General features: G+C 39.8%; 1 pseudogene; it reads left to right on the top strand.

Annotated features, from left to right (window-relative positions):
• The first annotated feature begins 13 nt into the window (after window positions 1-13).
• On the top strand, window positions 14-5060 carry LOC115194958 (Fc receptor-like protein 5; annotated as a pseudogene).
• Window positions 5061-17554: the final 12494 nt, after the last annotated feature.

The following is a 17554-nucleotide window of genomic DNA, read 5'->3' as shown; positions in this document are numbered from 1 at the left end:
AAAGGGGAGGAACATGGCTGCCACCAGTAAACACTTGCTCTGTCTACTCTACCTGCACTCATCTGCGTTGTCTGGACTGTCTCTTTAATTATTGTTGTTGTCAAGTTCTCTTGCATAATTCAACAAGTGTGTCATTAGCAGGATACCCTCAGATAAAAAATCAACAGGCTTGTCTCTAGATTACACCTGTGTGGGTGTAAAGGGAAACAAGATCTCCAATACCAGTGATGCTGTACAACTGACTTTGTCTGGTAAGTCTATCTAATGATGTAATCATCTCCATGGGCTACTAGAATAATTTCTTAGATTCAAAGTTTTTAACTAGTCAACTGCCTAATCACAGATCAGCCACAACCTGTCCTGAGTGTCTCTCCTCAGTGGCTGAACCCTGGAGACTCAGTGACTCTGAGCTGTGAAGTTGAGAAGACGTCTACAGGCTGGAGGTTCTCCTGGTACAGGACTGTTCCCTACAGAGCTGGGTTACCCTCCCTATCAGACAAGTCTTACTCTCTACAGCCCCTATCTGACAATGGGACTACTGAAGACTCCTACACTCTGATCCCTGCTGGTGCTACTCCCACAGGAGGATATGTGTGTAGAGCTGGGAGAGGAGACCCAGTCTATGACACACTCTACAGTGAACCTCAGTTTCTCTGGTCTGGAGGTAAATAACTGCATTGAATCATATTTAAGTTCCCACTCAGGTGTGTAATATATATCATTATATCACTGAAGGTTTGACTCTGTCTCTCTTTGTTTCAAATCTGCAGCCTTCAGTGTCTCTCAGAATAAGTCCCAACACAACTCAACACTTTAGATCAAAGTCTCTCTCACTGAGCTGTGAGGAGAAGGGAAACTCTACTGGATGGAGACTGATGAGATACACAGAGAGAGGAGTAGAGTAAGGGTGTGTCTCTAACTGGGGATCAGTAACAGGGTCTACATGTACCATCAGCTACACATGCACATGGTACAGTGGAGTGTTCTGGTGTGAGTCTGGATCAGGAGAGTACAGTAATGCTGTCAACATCACAGTGCATGGTATGTCTGTTGTACGACATTCACACACAAAAAACAACGACATTTCAATGTATGATAGGATGTTCAATTCTGTAACTGAATTATTGCATCTCTTATAAAAAAAGGTTTAGAAGATTTTGAAGGTGATCTTCCAGTTTGCAGATTTACAGAATTGTTTATATATTATGTTACACAGATGGTGATGTGATCCTGGAGAGCCCTGTCCATCCCCTGACTGAAGGAGACTCTGTGACTCTGCACTGCAAATACCTGACAATCAGCTCAAACATCAAGGCTGATTTCTACAAAGATGGAGTACTCATCAAGAATGAGAACACAGGAGAGATAACCATCCCTGCAGTATCCAAGTCAGATGAAGGATTCTATAAGTTTAACTCTGATCAAGGAGATTCACCAGAGAGCTGGGTGACTCTGAGAGGTCAGAAGAGCTGTGCGTGTGTGTGTGTGTGTGTGTGTGTGTGTGTGTGTGTGTGTGTGTGTGTGTGTGTGTTCAAGTGTCTTGATGGTAAAACATGTGTTTTGCTAGTCCCTCCAGGTTCTATTGTTTCCATCTCTCTACCCAGGCTGCTTTGTGGTCTACTGGTGGTGTCTCCCTTTCTTCTGGTGTCCATCCTTTCAGTGTCTCTACAATCAGTTTATCCAGCTGGAGATTCTCCTTCTTTATGGCATGCTTTTATATCACTGTTAAAGTAATGTGGAATGAAATGGTTCATTTCAAATGTAAATAGACAGTGTCCAGGGGCATCTACTTCTGTTAAATGTCTATTATGGAAGCTTTTCCTCACAAAAAGGCAAACTAACCTTTTCATTACTTCTGATGGATGACATTTTAGAGCTGTGTACAGTTGAAAGAGCAGTTTGATCAGTTAAACTCTAATGCTACTCTCCATCCGTTTTCTACCTGTAGGTTTGTGTTCAACAGTCAAATCTCCTCAAGACCAGATATGATCTGATGATGTCATTGAACAGACTGAATCATCGTGTGATTATAACAGTATGAAATGTAAACAGAACAGTTTTTATGATTTTGCCATTACCTTGCCATTGATATATGATAGTGTTTACTGAGTTTAATATCAATGAATGGAATTTCACAAATCCTTAATGTTATTGTTTTGTAAGTTGATATTTTTTAGCTTTGGTGGCTCATATGCTTTCCTTTGTTATTGTTGTTGGTCTTGTTTTTTCTTGAAATATTACAATTCTCTGTTCATTTCAGTTTGTTAATTAAACAAGAGTGTTGTGCCTGTTTTTGTATAAAAGTGGAATTTGCTGTATTTTTAAAAATTGTATTTGACATAAAACCATGCTATTTACATACAGGTGCATACAGTACATTCGGGAAGTATTTAGACCCCTTGACTTATTCTGAAATGGAATTTAAAAACGTTTTCCCCCTCATCAATCTACACACAAAACGACAAAGCAAAAACAGGTTTTGAGAATTTTTTTGAGACAAAAATACTGAAATATCACATTTACAAAGTAATCAAACCCTTTACTCAGTGCTTTGTTTTAGCACCTTTGGCAGCGATTACAGCCTCGAGGATTCTTGAGTATGACGCTAAAAGCTTGGCACACCTGTATTTGGGAAGTTTCTCCCATTCTTCTCTGCAGATCTTCTCAAGCTCTGTCAGGTTGGATGGGGAGCGTCGCTGCACAGCTATTTTCAGGTCTCTCCAGAGATGTTCGATCGAGTTCCATTCCGGACTCTGGCTGGGCCACTCAAGGACATTCAGAGACTTGTCTCGAAGCCACTCCTGCATTGTCTTGGCTGTGTACTTAGTGTCGTTGTCCTGTTGGAAGGTGAACCTTTGCCCCAGTCTGAGGTCCTGAGCGCAGGTTTTCATTAAGGATCTCTCTGTATTTTGCTCCGTTCATCTTTCCCTTGATCCTGACAAGTCTTCCAGTCCCTGTGTCTGAAAAACATCCCCACAGCATGATACTGCCACCACCATTCTTCACCGTATGGATGGTGCCAGGTTTCCTCCAGACGTGATGCTTGCCTTTCAGGACAAAGAGTTCAATCTTGGTTTCATCAGACCAGAGAACCTTGTTTCTCATGGTCTGAGAGTCCTTTAGGTGCCTTATGCAAACTCCAAGTCATTTGTCATATGCCTTTTACTGAGGAGTGGCTTGGTTATACTTGATTGGCCGAACCTATTATAACTAATTTGGAACATGTATATTTTGTTATTAACTAAATGAATGCATATTTCTATATACATATATACTGTCTATGTAAGTCTATTAATTGTTGTATTTTTACAGTAGTTGTTATAGGAGCCAGATGAGTGTTCCACTATGTAAGTGTAATGGAGAAGTTAGGTTGTATTTTGTATTCATTTTCATATAAAAAATAAAAAGTGATAATTTCCTACATCATTGTATTGATTTTAAATAACATTTGATGTAAGGGCATATTCATTTTACTGTCTGTATTGCCGAGTTGAAACAATGCATTTGCTACTTGAAAATTCCTATTCATTTATAATTATGCAAAGCAACACTTCCTCACAAAATCTCTATGCACCACAGTGCAGTCAGTCATCTGTAAACCACATTCAGATTGTCTTCTACTGATATGAACCCATACAGAAGTGTTCCATGTCTGTACTATTATGATGAGATAGAGAGAGGAAGGAATAAGAGGGCAGACCCAGTACACTGAGGGGTTATGTTGTTGCTATGTGACCAATGACCATATTAGTTTCTATTGTCTGTAAGAAATTGGAACCTCCATTTGTATGTGGACAATACTGTTGTATATTCTGCTGCCCCTTCTGTTGACAAGGCTCTTTCAGAGCTACAATCTGACTTTTTTGCTTTGCAGAAACCCTTTGTTGAACAGAAATTGGTGCTTAATGCAGCTTAGACTAAAACCTTAAAAATGTACCTGATTATTTATCCATATTGGATAATGCCCACATTGATCACATTATAGTGATAGTATGTCTGACCTCGCAAACAATGTAAAGTATGTATGGATAGGTGTAATCTAAAGACAAGCCTGTTGATTATTTATCTGAGGGGATCCTGATATTGACACACTTGTTGAATTATGCAAGAGAACTTGACAACAACAATAATTAAAGAGACAGTCCAGACAACGCAGATGAGTGCAGGTAGAGTAGACAGAGCAAGTGTTTACTGGTGGCAGCCATGTTCCTCCCCTTTATGTTACTTTATTCATATTTACTAATATACCTGGTGTATTTATGCAAATGAGGAACACATCATTGTTTTTACTTGAACACAAAATACAAAAAACTGATACAATAACTAAATGTTTATTATGTGCTATATTCAACAAAACACACACACACACACACACACACACACGTGTTCACAATAAATGAACAATTGACACACTGACACACATCACATAAACAAACAAATTGAAACACAGCCATAAACAACACAATAACAAAGACATATCTATGTAGACAGTATCTAACTGTCCCTCAGAACCATCTGACTAATGAACAAGTCAACCACTAAACCCCTGAGAAGAGTCAGCTAGCTGACTGTGGTTCTGACACATGCTCCTCCTATAGAAATAGTGTATGTGTGTATGGGGGGGACAGCTGAAGCTGAGGCTAGCTGGAGAGCCCTGTCCATTCCCTGACTGAAGGAGACTCTGTGACTCTGTGCTGCAAATACAGGACAACCAGCTCAAACATCAAGGCAGATTTCTACAAAGATGGAGTACTCATCAAGAATGAGACCCCAGGAGAGATGACCATCCCTGCAGTATCCAAGTTAGATGAAGGATTCTACAAATGCAAATCCCCTGACAAGGGAGAATCACCAGAGAGCTGGATGACAGTGAGAGGTGAGAATTGCTGTCTCTCTGTGTGAGAGAGTTACTGTGTATGTGTGTGTCTTGATGGTAAAACATGTGTTTTTCTAGTCCCTCCAGGTTGTGTTGTCTCCATCTCTCTACCCAGGCTGCTGTGTGGTCTACTGGTGGTGTCTCTCTTTCTACTGGTGTCCATTGTGTTGACGGTGAAATGCTGCAGGGCTCGAAGTGAGAACTTTCTTTCAGTGTCTCTACAATCAGTTTATCCAGCTGGAGATTTTCCTTCATTATGGCATGCTTTTATACCACTGTTAAAGTAATGTGGAATAAAATGTTTCATTTCAAATGTAAACAGACAAAGTGTCCAGGGGCAGCTATTTCTGTTAAATGCCTTTTATGGAAGCTTTTCCTCACAAAAAGGCAAACTAAAGATTTCATAATGTAGCCTGGCGAGAGTAACAACTAAAACAGTTACAATTAAAACATGTGCTGGGGCACAGAACACAAACAAATGTGGGGTTGTGTATTCAGTCAAAGCTTACATTTAAAATAGGATAATGTAGGAGGGAAATCACCGCAAGGTGAAGTCACCATAAAGTAAAGTTCAGTCTAAATCACCATCTAGTAAAATAAATCTGTTAGTAAAGTGCATAAAAACAATCTGAGTACAGTAAGTACAAAGTAAAATGCATAAACGGTAGTGGCTCTACTTTCTATAAAATAACAAGAAAATACAGAGACTACAATGTTCACAGTTAGAATGAACTTTCTAACATTTCAAATACCTGAGTACAAGATGTCCATAAAACAAAATGACTTTGTGCATGAAAAACAAAAAATATATTTAGTCATAAAACGGTATGAATAGTTACAAACACACTGTCCACATGATACCCTAACCCCACATGATACCCTAACCCCACATGAAACCCTAACCCCACATGATACCCTAACCCCACATGATACCCTAACCCCACATGATACCCTAACCCCACATGATACCCTAACCCCACATGAAACCCTAACCCCACATGATACCCTAACCCTACATGATGCCCTAACCCCACATGATGCCCTAACCCCACATGATGCCCTAACCCCACATGATGCCCTAACCCCACATGATACCCTAACCCCACATGATGCCCTAACCCCACATGATGCCCTAACCCCACATGATGCCCTAACCCCACATGATGCCCTAACCCCACATGATACCCTAACCCCACATGATGCCCTAACCACACATGAAACCCTAACCCCACATGAAACCCTAACCCCACATGATACCCTAACCCCACATGATGCCCTAACCACAATGAAACCCTAACCCCACATGAAACCCTAACCACACATGATGCCCTAACCCCACATGATACCCTAACCCCACATGATACCCTAACCCCACATGATACCCTAACCCCACATGATACCCTAACCCCACATGATACCCTAACCCCACATGATACCCTAACCCCACATGATACCCTAACCCCACATGATACCCTAACCCCACATGATATCCTAACCCCACATGATACCCTAACCCCACTTGATACCCTAACCCCATATGATACCCTAACCCCACTTGATACCCTAACCGCACATGATACCCTAACCCCACATGATACCCTAACCCCACATGATACCCTAACCCCACATGATACCCTAACCCCACATGATACCCTAACCCCACATGATACCCTAACCCCACATGAAACCCTAACCCCACATGATACCCTAACCCCACATGAAACCCTAACCCCACATGATACCCTAACCCCACATGATACCCTAACCCCACATGGAACAGTAGATCCTCATCTCCCCCATACTGCACTGGGGGAAATGTCATATCAACATATAAATTACAACTCAAAAATGAAACAAAATACAACACCATGAAGCTTTACATGAAATAAAATATAATTATGATAATTACGAACGCTTCAAATAATGTTATTATCAACTCCACAACATGGTTCTGAGAACACTGGTATTCAGATAGCAAGAAGCTAACTTCCTCATGTCAATCTGAAAGTATCAACAGGTTAACAAGACCATCTGGCATAAATATTACAAAAACTCTTATACACTGCAGATGATGCAAAATATGATATATTCTGGTACAAGAGTAAGATAAAAAAGTATTATTTACCCATCTAAAGTAACGTTGGACCCACAATGGATTTCAACAGCTCTCCAGTGTAATTGCTTGCTCTCACTCTTACACACTGCTCATGCACAATCCTATGCACACATTATTTATGGTCTCTCTTAAAGGGACAATGCCATCTAGTGGATATTTAAGCAAAAAGGCCCGAGGGGGTGTGGTATATGGACAATATACCAAGGCTAAGGTCTGTTCTTAAGCACAACGCAACGAATAGTGCCTGGATACAGCCCTTAGCCGTGGTATATTGGCCATATACCACAAACCCCAGAGGTGCCTTATTGCTATAATAAACTGGTTATCAACGTAATTAGAGCAGTAAAAATAAATGTTTTGTCATACCCTTGGTATACGTTCTGATTTACCACAGCTGTCAGCCAGTCAGCATTCAGGGCTTGAACCACCCAGTTAATAAAAATGAATTTTACCACATGGCTACAGTTACTTCTGATGGATGACATTTTAGAGCTGTGTACAGTTTAAAGAGCAGTTTGATCAGTTAAACTCTAATGCTACTCTCCATCTGTTTTCTACCTGTAGGTTTGTGTTCAACAGTCAATTTCCTCAAGACCAGATATGATCTGATGATGTCATCGATTATAACAGTATGAACTGTAAACAGAACAACAGTTTTTATAATTTTTGCCATTACCTTGCCATTGATATATGATAGTGTTTACTGAGTTTAATATCAATTAATGGAATTTCACACATGCTGAATGTTATGGTTTTGTAAGTTGACATTTATTTAGCTTTTGGTGGCTCATATGCTTTCCATTGTTATTGTTGATGGTCTTGTTTTTTTTGAAATATTACACATCTCTCTTTATTTCATTTTGTTAATTAAACAAGAGTCTAGTGCCTGTTTTTGTATAAAAGTGGATTTTGCAGTATTTAAAAAAATATATTGTATTTGACAAAATACCATGCTTTTTACATACAGGTGCATATATACTGTACGTGAATCTTTTCCATTTAAAATGTTGGTTTATACTTGGTTGGCCAACCTATTATAACAACTTTAACACTTAAGTTGGAACATGTATAGTTTGTTATTAACTAAATGAATGCATATTTTTATATACATACATACTGTCTATGTAAGTCTTTCAAATGTTGTATTTTTACAGTTGTTATAGGAGCTTAGATGAGTGTTCTACTATTAAAGATGAATGGAGAAGGTGTGTTTTATTTTGTATTAATTTTCATATATAAAATAAGAAGTGATAATTTCCCACATCGTTGTATTGCTTTCAAATAAAAATTTTATGTAAGGGCATATTCTTTTTACTGTCTCTATTGCCGAGATGAAACAATGCATTTAATAATAGAAAATTCCTATTAATTTATTATTATGTTAAGCAACACTTCCTCACAAAATCTCAATGCACCACAGTGCAGTCAGTCTTCTGTAAACCACATTCAGATTGACTTCTACTGATATGAACCCATACAGAAGTGTTCCATGTCTGTACTATTATGATGAGATAGAGAGAGGAAGGAATAAGAGGGCAGACCCAGTACACTGAGGGGTTATGTTGTTGCTATGTGACCAATGAACATATTCGTTTATATTGTCTGTAAGAAATTGGAACCTCCATTTGTGTGCGGACAATATTGTTGTATATTCTGTTGCGATTTCTGTTGACAAGGCTCTTTCAGAGCTACAATCTGACTTTTTTGCTTTGAAGAATTTGGGGCTTAACGCAGCTTAAACAAAAAACGTAAAAATGTATCTGATTATTTATGCGTATTTGATCATGCCCACATTGATCGTATCCCCGCTTATAAATATCTGGGTATCTGGATTGATGAAAAGCTATCTTTCAAAAAGCATATTGATGAGTTAGTTAAGACGTTAAGAATTAAAATGGGATTTCGTTATAGGAATAGGGCATGCCTTTCACTAAACAGCAGAAAACAGATCATTCAGTCAACATTCATGTTGGTTTTAGACTATGGCGATATCGTCTTCTGTATATGAATGCAGCTGCCACCGTATTGAAGCCATTGTACACAGTTTATCATAGCACACCACTCTTTATTACGGGCGATAGGTTCAGTACACATCACTGTATTCTGTATCAGAAAGTAGGCTGGCCCTCTGAAGGCTCGTAGATCAATGCACTGCTCTCTTTTTGTAGGTAAAGCCCTCTTGTTCAAACTTCCACCATACCTTAATTCATTGTTAAATTACAGACATACGAGTCACCAGACCCCATCACAGGAATGGCTAATTCTAGAGGTCCCGTTGATCCTTACAGAATTAGGAGATCTTTCTGGGCTATACTCTCCCCTGTCTCAGACTCCAGTAACTATGCTGCAATAGTCCATGTGCCAGGGGGCTAGGGTCAGTCTGTTATATCTGGTTTAATTCTCCGGTCTTATCTGGTGTCCTGTGTGAATTTAAGTATGCTCCCTGTAATTCTCTCTCTCTCCCGGAGGACCTGATCCCTAGAATCATGCCTCAGGACTACCTGGCCTGAAGACTCCTGGCTGTTCCCAGTCCACCTGGTTGTGCTGCTGCTCCAGTTTCAACTGTTATGCCTGTGGTTAGGGAACCCTGACCTGTTCACCGGATGTGCTACCTTTTCGACTCTCTCTCTCTCTCTCTCTCTCTCTCTCTCTCTCTCTCTCTCTCTCTCTCCCTCTCTGTCTCTCTCTCTCTCTCTCTCTATCACATCTGTTGTCTAGACCTCTGAATGCTCGGCTATGAAAAGCCAACTGACATTTGCTCTTGAAGTACTGACCTGTTGTATCCCTCTTCTGATATCTGCTGATGTAAAAAGGGATTTATAAATACATCTGATTGAATTAGTGAAATCTGCATTCAGTTGTTTGGGGGCCTGTGTATGGAATGATCTGCTCTCTGCACCTTGATGATCTGGTGACTCGAGGGCAGTTCTAAAATAAAGGTAAAACAATAATAAGAATTGTGGTCTACCAGAATGTGGAGTAGTTACAGTTACGAGCCTGTCCCTGTGGGTGGTGTAAGAAACCCCCAGATGTTTACCTGACTGTACCCACTAATGGTGAGTCTGTGACTGTGGAAACATACATGCCCCACCCACCTGAGGATCTGTCATTCCAGTCATCTATTTCCTGAGTTTGAGGGGTTCGATGGATTGATTACTTTCATTTTACTGCTCAGACTCTTTCATACTCGTGCTTCTGCCTGTCATTTTTTCCGGTTAACGTTTCAACCGTGGAAATGTGTCAAACACACTCCGGTAATGGATGAAATGGGCTCAATGGGATACAATGGCTTTCCATTGAATCTATAAGAATGCTAAAGCTTCATCAGGGATTTAACATACTGTCTCGACACTTATATCACAATAAAGACAAGAAAGATAACTTCATTTTGATCAGTGTTAACATTTTTCAATTCCACAAAAAGTTATAATTTAATACAGTTTCCATTTTTTCAATTAGATGAAATGAAAGCAACTTCGGAAAATGAACCCTTAAATTATAGTGATAGCATGTCTGACCTTGCAAATAATGTAAAATATGTTTAGATAGGTGTAATCTAGAGCCAAGCCTGTTGATTTTTTATCTGAGGGTATCCTGCTATTGACACACTTGTTGGATTCTGCAAGAGAATGTGACAACAAAAATAATTAAAGAGGCAGTCCAGAAAGTACAGGAAGGAAACACAGAGAAAGTGTTTGGTGGGTGAAGCTGTCACGTTCTGACCATAGAAAGATCTTATTTTCTATGGTAGAGTAGGTCAGGGCGTGACGGGGGTTTTTCTAGTTTAGTTTTTCCATGTTGTTATGTTCTAGTTTTGTATTTCTATGTTGGGTTTTGTTTGGGATGATCTCCAATTAGAGGCAGCTGGTCCTCGTTGTCTCTAATTGGAGATCATACTTAAGTAGGGTTTTTTTCTACCTGGGTTTGTGGGAGATTGTTTTTGAGATAGTGTGTGTTTACTCTGGGTCATGGTTTGTTGTTTTTTGTACGTTCAGATTATTGTGTATGTATTACATAGTTTCACAGTTCAATAAAAATGTGGAACGACACACACGCTGCACTTTGGTCCGCTCCTTTCGACGACAATCGTGACAGCAGTCCTGTTCCTCCCCTTTGTTACTTTATTCATATTCACTAATACAACTGGTGTATTTATGCAAATGAGGAACACATCATTGTTTTTATTTTAACACAAAAAACCAAAAGAACTGATACAATAATAAAATGTATATGTGAACGCATTATAAGAAGAAAAAAAACAGACATTTGACAAATGTAATACTTTAATTCCCACCAAAACTTCACTGAACTGCATTCATTCTTTGTCCGTGTCAGTAAAGAATATTACGTGCTATAATTCAACAAAAAAACTTCACACACACACACACACACAATGAATGAACAACTGACACACTGACACACATCACATAAACAAACAAATCGAAGCACAGCCATAAACAACACAATAACAAAGACATATCTATGTAGACAGTATGTAACTAAAAGTGTCCCTCAGAATCATCTGACTAATGAACAAGTCAACCACCAAAATCCTGAGAAGAGTCAGCTAGCTGACTGTGGTTCTGACACATGCTCCTCCTATAGAAGTAGTGTATGTGTGTATGGAGGGGACAGCTGAAGCTGAGGCTAGCTGGGATACCAGTAGTCACCATAGCAAAGGTTTGAGGGGAGGCATCTATCTGTGCATGGTGGGTGTAAAAATGGAACTAACATCTGCACATTCTGATATCAAACCACAAGCTCTGATCTCATCTCAGATCTCTTTTCTCGTTCCATCCTCCTTTAATCCAATAAAGAGGAAGTAACCAGTGTGAGGCCAAGAAGTTGGTCAGAAAATAAAAACTCCATCAACCGTTAGTCTTTTTCCCTCAAAGTCTTTGTACATTTCTCTAAAGTCTTTTTCACTCTCTTTCTCTGTGTGACATTTTACATTTTAGTCATTTAGCAAACACTCTTATCCAGAGGGATTGCATACATTTCATGCATTTTTTTTGTTTTGTTTTTATACTGGCCCCGTGTGGGAATCGAACCCACAACCCTAGCGGTGCACACACCATGCTGGCATTGCAAACACCATGCTCTACCAACTGAGCCACAGGGAAGTTGACAGTAAAGAGACGCAAACAAATTGGTTTGTCCTCATATAGGAAGTAGAGGGGCTTGTTAGAAGAATTGTTGTTTAGAGATTGTCAGCAGGACAGAATTGAGAACACCTTGGTCTGTGTGCTACTCTGTAAGTACTGAGTTAGTGTTTGAGTATGAACACTAATTACCTGATTTTCTAAGCCTTGATGAAAAAAATGAATGAGACATAAAAAAAATGCAGATGCAGATGAGCTTAGTGATTTACATAAATTAACCTAAAACCCACACCAACACAAGGTTGTATTAACAATATTATACTTTTCATTTCATGTAGTGTACTTTTGGCCAGCTAATAGCCTAATGACTAATCAAGCAACATTTCGCTGTGACAAATGAAGATCCTACATCTGTATATGAAGTGAGAGAACCTGAGCTTGTATAGCAGATGCCATGCAAATCAAATCAAATCAAATCAAATTTCAAATCAGACCTGGTTAGTGTGGTGTTGTGGTGTGCATTTAACCAGGTCATCACTCAGGAAATAAAAAGTAGTGCTAACTCAGTCATTGCAAAATGTGCTGTCAATGCCAAGGAATGCAAAATGCTATATTTGTTGGATGTGTTCTAGTATCAAGTTGTGATTATTACAAATGGTTGAGAGCTCCTTCTCTACAGTTATAGTAAACTGTGCTAAGAGATTAATGAGTGGTTATTTAGTTTTTGGTCTCTGTACTCTCTCTGTATGCAGAACATGGAAAGTCAGTGGCCATTTAAAGCTGCAGTCCGTAATTCCAACTACCACAAAACGTTCACCCTGTCACTTGTTGTGGTATACAGGGTGCAGGTAGCCGAGAGTTTAAAGCGTTGGCCCAGTAATCAAAAGGTTGCTGATTGGAATTTCAGAGCCGACTAGGTCAAAAATCTTTCCACGTGCTCTTGAGAAAGCCACTTAACCCTAATTGTTCCTGTAATTCTCTCTGGATAAGAGTGTAAAATGTATGGGGCTAGAGAAGTTCATTCATCTACATACACTGACATTAGCTAACAAATGTTGTCATAAAATAACTGTATATTTTCAGTAATGTTGGGATAAGACAGTTGTACTTAAGGTAATGAGGCAATTAAAAAATACTCTTAAAAATGAATTGCTATGATTCATTTAAAAGTTCAAGATTGCCCCTTTAAAATAAAGTACAGGACAGATTTGGTAATCAGTAACATGAATTTGGCATGTTGTTATTTATTTCAAGCTAATATTGGTGCAATGTGACTTTGTTGTAGTGCTGAATACACACATCAACTCTGGATGCTCTGAAGATGATGATGGTAGATATTTGTTCACTTCATCAAGCCTCCGTCTCTTAATAAAGTCGCACACCGAATCAGCGTATTCGTCAACGTTGTTGATGGCTGCAATGCGGAACATATCCCAGTCCACGTGATCGAAGCAGTCTTGAAGCGTGCAATCCGATTGGTCGGACCAGCGTTGAACAGACCTGAGGGCAGGAGCTTCCTGTTTTAGTTTCTGTCTATAGGCTGGAAGCAACAAAATGGAGTCGTGGTCAGCTTTTCTGAAGGGAAGGCGGGGGAGGGCCTTATATGCGTCGCGGTAGTTAGAATAATAGTGGTCTAGGGTTTTGCCAGCCCTAGTAGCACAATCGATATGCTGATAGAATTTGGCGAACCTTGTTTTCAGATTAGCCTTGTTAAAATCCCTGGCTACAATAAATGCAGCCTCAGGATATGTGGTTTCCAGTTTACATAGAGTCCAATGAAGTTCTTTCAGGGCCGTCGATGTGTCTGCTTGGGGGGAATATACACGACTGTGATTATGATCGAAGAGAATTCTCTTGGTAGATAATGCGGTCGACATTTGATTGTGAGGAATTCTAAGTCAGGTGAACAAAAGGACTTCAGTTCCTGTATGTTGTTATGAACACACCACGTCTCGTTAATCATAAGGCATACACCCCCACCCTTCTTCTTACCAGAGAGATGCTTGTTTCTGTCGGCGCGATGCGTGAAGAAACCAGGTGGCTGTACCGACTCAGATAGCATGTCTCGAGTGAGCCATGTTTCCGTGAAACAAAGAACGTTACAGTCTCAGATGTCTCTCTGGAATGCTACCCTTGCACGGATTTCGTCTACCTTGTTGTCAAGAGACTGGACGTTGGCGAGTAGTATGCTCGGGAGCGGTGCGCGATGTGCCCGCTCCGTCTGCCCCTTCTACGTCGTCGTTGTTTTGGGTAGCCGACTGGGATCCGATCCATTGTCCTGGGTGGTAGGCCAAACAGAGGATCCGCTCCGGGGAAGTCGTATTCCTGGTCGTAATGTTGGTGAGTTGACGTTGCTCTTATATCCAATAGTACCTCCCGGCTGTACGTAATAAAACCTAAGATTACCTGGGGAAACAAAGTAAGAAATAACACATTAAAAAGCTAAATACTGCATAGTTTCTTAGGAACGCGAAGCGAGGCGGCCATCTTTGTCGGCGCCGGAAGTAGTTGTCAGTAGTTGACTCAGAGAGAGAAAGATAATAGTTGAACGGTTTTGAACAAATGAAAAATATAAATGCAACATATAAAGTGTTGGTCCCATGTTTCATGAGCTGAAATAAAATATCCCTGAAATGTCCCATATGCACAAAAAGCTTATTTCTCTTAAATATTGTGCACAGATGTGTTTACATCCCTGTAAGTGAGCATTTCTCTTTTTGGCCAAAATAATCCATCCACCTGACAGGCGTGGCATAACAAGAAGCTAATTAAACAGCATGATTATTACACAGGTGCAACTTGTACTGGGGACAATAAAAGGACACTCTAAAATGTGCAGTTTTGTCACACAACACAATGCTACAGATGTCTCAAGTTTTTAGGGAGCGTGCAATTTCCATGCTGACTGCAGGAATGTCCACCAGAGTTGTTGCCAGATAATTGAATGTTAATTTATTTTCAATAAGCCACCTCCATCTTTTTAGAGAATTTGTCAGTACATTCAACCGGCCTCACAACCGCAGACAATGTAATTGGCGTCATATGGGCAAGTGGTTTGCTGATGCCAACGTTGTGAACAGAGTGCCCCATTGTGGCGGTGGGGTTATTGTATGAGCAGGCATAAGCTATGACAATGGACACATTGGATTTTATCGACGTCAATTTGAATGCGCGGAGATACCGTGACGAGATCCTGAGGCCAATTGTGAGGCCCATTTATTTGAAGGTGTCTGTGACAGACAGAAACATATATGAATTCCAAGTCATGTGAAATCCATAGATTAGGGACGAATGAATTGATTTCAATTGACTGATTTCCTCATATGAACTGTAACTCAGTAAAATCTTAAAAATTGTTGCATGTTGCATTTATATTTTTGTTCAGTATATATTTCGTAGTATATATTTTCACTTTCACTTACTTAGCTAGCATCGAATGCAGCTAGCTAGTTTAGCCTACTCAAACACCCTATACAGATAGGGATGATATGTTAGCTAGCTGGCTACGGCTATCCAACACTGGAACTCTTCCAAGTTATGGTAAGCTTTTGGTTTTATTCATTTTTTGCCATTAGGGCCCGCCGGTGTAACTGCTAAAGTCCTTGCTGTTGACTGTACACTGTACTGCAAGATTATAGCGGGTTTACTAGCACGTTAGATCTGGTAGCTATGTTGACTATGACGTGACAATGATGTAGGCTGTGTGTAATGGTTAGCGTTCATGATGTGAAGGTTTGGGTTGGAAAGGTTTTATCGTCTCGTCACAGACAGCTGATGTGTTTTGCACTGAAGTCCCCAGCCATGGGAAAAGGTGAGAGGAGGAGAGTGCATAGATGGATGCAAGAAGGAATTATATGTACAACAAGCTGTTTGTATGTGGCTGCTATGAAAGTGAACTGTGCTTGCATGTGATTCTGTTTCCTATATGGAAGCAAATGGAACGATACAGGGATAAACATATCTGAATTTGTCCAATAGAAACTCTTGTTTGCAACTGTTGGACTAATGATTACACCCTACATCAGCAGGCAAGAGTGTGCAAGGGGAAAATTTGAGTATCATGTAGTAGCCTAAACCTATCAATGTTACATTGAGCAAAAATAAATAATAGAAAAAATAACAATATGGTGATGGGGTAGTTGGATGGGCTATTTACAGATGGGCTATGTACAGGTGCAGTGATCTGTGAGCTGCTCTGACAGCTGGTGTTTAAAGCTAGTGAGGGAGATATGAGTCTCCAGCTTCAGTGATTTTTGCAGCTAGTTCCTGTCATTGGCAGCAGAGAACTGTAAGGAAAGGCGGCCGAAGGAGGAATTGGCTTTGGGGTGACCAGTGATTGTCAGTTAAGTACAGATGTAAGATCTTAATTTCAGCCAGTTTGCTTGCATTTTTTGTTAGGGCAATTCAACAAACGTTGCCTGAGGATAACTGGAGGCTTCTGAGACTGCTGAGGGGAGGACGGCTCATATTAATGTCTGGAACGGAGCAAATGGAATGTCATGTAATTGATACCATTCCACTAATTCCACTCCAGCCATTTCCAGGGTGGACTAGATTAGTTGAAACGCGTTGCAGTTTTGCATCCTGATGCACTATGCTGACTGTTCCTACATCTATTCTTATGGAAATATATTCTGTTAATAGTTCACTGAAGTGTATTGCAATGCGCTGGCTGCCTACTCATCTTCTTTTTTGGATTAATTGCCATTTAGGGGCCTACCTTCCCACTGCCCTCATCTCACTGGCAAATCAAGACAACAATTTTTAAGCGAATATTGCAAACTTTAGGATACTTTTTAAACCTCAAATACACACGTTTGCATTTCCTGCAACAACAGGGTGGTCAAATTAAGATACAGCATCTGTATCATTCATCATAGATGGTTAACATAATATATATTCAAATGCTTTATAATAATAATACATTTCATAATGACAATTTGACTTTTTTTCTTTTGTGTTATTGACTGTACTTTTGTTTATGTGTAACTCTGTGTTGTTGTTTTTGTTGCACTGCTTTGCTTTATCATGGCCAGGTCGCGGTTGTAAATGAGAACTTGTTCTCAACTGGCCTACCTGGTTAAATAAAGGTGAAATAAAAAAAAAATATTAAAACATTTAAAATTTGTAGGCTCTCTTGTAGCCTGATACTCACAGATGTTTAATTTAGTTTAATTAGTTCTGTATTCCAGTAAGACAACAGTGTTGCTGTGTCCACTGCTTTTACAGAAAGAGGAAGTTGAGTCAAGATTAACATAACATCAGATGATAATTTAGTCTGTTTCCCTTTAAGGATCTGTAACTTTCTAATTCTGACAAAGCTACATTTGTGTCACAGCCACAGGAACTGTAGGGTTCCGGTCCGTAAGCAACGCAGCAGCTCAGAATGGAGAACACTTCACTTGATATGCTGCTCTGTGAGTATTACATTATGATGAATGTATTTATCTGTATTTATGA

Source organism: Salmo trutta, chromosome 5 (genome assembly GCF_901001165.1).
Source record: "Salmo trutta chromosome 5, fSalTru1.1, whole genome shotgun sequence".
Lineage (NCBI taxonomy): Eukaryota > Metazoa > Chordata > Actinopteri > Salmoniformes > Salmonidae > Salmo > Salmo trutta.
The sequence above is the reverse complement of the archived record's forward strand: the minus strand, read 5'-3'. Positions and strand labels throughout refer to the sequence as shown.